At 50.6% G+C, this 3,051-nt stretch overlaps 1 protein-coding gene across 1 annotated transcript in view; it reads left to right on the forward strand.

Moving 5' to 3' along the window:
• Positions 1–3,051, forward strand: part of LOC104984988 (leucine-rich repeat extensin-like protein 5) — a 145,702-nt gene that overhangs the window by 73,963 nt on the left and 68,688 nt on the right. The gene's annotated exons all lie outside the window — the stretch shown is intronic.

Genomic DNA, 3,051 nt, shown 5'->3' on the forward strand with positions numbered 1-3,051 from the left:
GGCGCCCAGCCCGGCTCTCCGCTCGCGGCCAGAGAGAGCCAGTTCCAAGACGGCCGGCCGCACCTGGCCGGAGAGGCTGGGCGGGCGGAGGGGTGGGGACCCGCGGGAACCTGGAAGCTAGACCCGGAGCTGGCTGCACCGCGAGGAGAATGGAGTCTCCTAACCGCCTCCCGGGGCCGATGTGAAATTTGACCATCTGAAAACCCCGGGTTTGTTTTGTGGGGTTTTTTTTTTTCCTTTGCTTTTTTTTTTTTTTCTCCCCTCGCTCTCCATCGTGTAAGTGAATTATTAAAGCTTGCTCCGCTCCAGGAGAGAAGATCATGATTGAATGAAGCCACCCAGTCCGCAGCAAGGTAAGCGGTGCGCTGAGTTGCTAGAAGGCGAGAAGCTAGCAGCGACCTGGGCAAGAGGTTTCGTGCCCTCTGGTCCCCACTTCCCCCTCCCCAGCTTCCGCCGCTGCATGCATCTCCACTCTGATGAGAAACGGGGTATGCCCAAATCAAGGGACAGGCGAGAGAGAAGCAGGTTACATAACAGAAGGGAAATCTGTTTCATACGGTTCTCATTAGCGACTGAAAACTCTCAAGGGGGGCGGGGGGGGTGCGGGGAGAGGAGGGGTCTGCATGCTCTGAGCTCGGAGAAACCCCGTCAGTGATTACAGACATCATTTCAACATCCGTTGGCAAAGATGAAATGCAGGGACCGACTGGCAGGGGGGGCTTGCTATGTAGTCATTCACAGTTGGGAGAAGCCCATCGTCTTTGTGGAAAGCTGTATCCTTGTTCTTTGCCTAGAGGAGAGGAGGAGAGAGAGGGAGAGACAGAAAGAGAAACATGAGAAGGAGGGAAAGAAAAAGTGAGGGGTGGGGAGAAACAAACAGAGAAGGGGAAACAACTCCCAACTGTTCTCAATCAGTATAACCAGAGCTGTGATATAATGACTAGCAACAGTGATAGGAAGCTCTCCCCAGAAATAAGCTGAATTGTTTTGTAATTATAAGAGGGAAAAAACCACCACCAACAACAAAAAACCTCTAAATGATAAAAATGAGATGTTTACTGCATTTAGGGGATTGGGTGAATCCGCTGGCTTGCTTCCTCCTGGGTATATGTTCATTTGCATCAAGACATTAAGCTTGAATGAGTTTTTAGCAGAAATAGCATTAGTATTCCCCAAACCCAATAAAACCTTTGAGTCAATCCACAGGTACATCTCTTGTACCAGGTTCAATATGGAGAGGCTCTTAGGGAGGAAACATAGCTTGACAAACACAGCCACAGTAATGGGGTGAGATTAGTGGAGAAACAAAATACCAGAATTTTCTGAAGAATCCTGCCTCCACTCCCAAAAGAGAAAGGGGGGTGGGGGTGGGGGATGAAACTCCAGTGTTCAGGAGTTGGAGATTTATCATTAGGTTAGCATGTCTACTGACTGCTTTTATCCAAAGTCTGCTGATCAAAAGGGGCCCCACAGAACTGAGTACAATGCCACGTTTCAGCCAGCACCATTCCCTACCTTTCCTCTGCTGGAAAATGGAGGAGAGGGATGCCCAGGAGCTGCTTAAAAAGAAGAAGGGGCTTGCTACAGTCAGAGCTGTGCTAACTAAGCTTCGCCCATTTTGCCTGGAGAAGGAAAAAAAGAGAGGAAGAGCTCAAGTCTCCATGGCGACCCAGGTGGGAGGGAGGAAAGCGGCTGCGGTTACAAATAAACGTTGGACAAAAGTTTCCCAGATCGGAGCAAAGAAATAAGGGAGCCAAGTGTCCTGCGGAGGGTCCCAGGGCATAGGCTTTGCCCAGCTCCCAGCCGGCAGCCTGCGAGGGGCTGTCTAGAACTAGCCGGGCCCCATCAAATCTCCCAAAGTTGATCCGGGGACGCTGAAACTGTTGGGCAGCGGGTTTCGCATTCAGCACCAAGGCCAGAGCCCAGGCGGCAGGCTTCCCACAACCCGACCCGCTTCCCCAGAGAACACTTTTCGTTCCTTTCGTCGTGGGAAGTCAATCCCTTTCCATTAAAGACCGATTCCCTTGCCCGTGCAGAATCTGGATATATGATTATCCACGGAATTGCGTGGGACAGAGAAGCTTGCAAATCATCCATTTCACGCATGGCAGTGCATCAGAATAGCTATTCAAAGAACATTGAAACAGCAGAGGATTGGAGCTGAGCTGAGAATGGGGGATATCCCACCCTCGGGGAAGGAAAGGGACACACACATACACACGCACGCACACACATGCGCGCAAGCCACAGATCAGTCCCTGATGAGAGTTGCCTAGTTTCAACCAAGTCCCTTTTGCTTCAAAAGCGTTCATTCATTCCTCACCCTCTCTCTCTCTAACTTTTGTCGGGCGTAGAGGGCAGAAATGGAGCACTGTGGCCAGGGAGATACCAGCTAACCAACTGCTGTCTAGGGGTCCTGAGAACCAGGAGGGTGGAGAAATAGTGTACTCTTAGCCCAGACCGGGTAGACTTCTCAGCAGAGCTGGTGAGCTCCAGGAAAGGGAATCCAGGTGCGTCTGTGAGATGAGATCCAGTGTCAAACTTCAAGTCAGCGTGTGAGCAGAGCAACTACATCTCTAAGGTTGCAGGCATAGCAAACAGAGGAGGAGTCACTTCTCTTAATAGAAACGAGGAAGAAACTGTGCCAGAGGGGACGATTATTGCCATTCCGTTTCCATTTCAGCATTCATACAGGGGAAACGGGTAAGTTCCTCTCGTCGTTCTGTGTTCACCGTAGGCAAGACTGGTCTCTGTCCTCCTCTCCTCAATTTTGGTACCAGCTCCTCACACAACCTTCCCCCAGACTGATTCTGATAAGGAAAATCAGTAGAGCAAGGTGGCAGTCCCATTTTGAACAGGAAGCTGTTAAAGGGGGGCATTCAGGTGTTACAAGGCACACTTTGAGTTGCAGAGCCCAGTCAAGGTTTGACAACTGGATGGAAATGCTAGTAAAGAATCCGCAATTCCCTTGGATGTCATTCTCTTTTGAGGATGCTCTTATCCGTGTGTGGTCTTGAGCTAGTTCAAGACCACACACGGATAAGAGCATCC

The sequence above is a fragment of the Bison bison genome, unplaced genomic scaffold (genome assembly GCF_000754665.1).
Source record: "Bison bison bison isolate TAMUID 2011002044 unplaced genomic scaffold, Bison_UMD1.0 scf7180017864037, whole genome shotgun sequence".
NCBI lineage: Eukaryota > Metazoa > Chordata > Mammalia > Artiodactyla > Bovidae > Bison > Bison bison.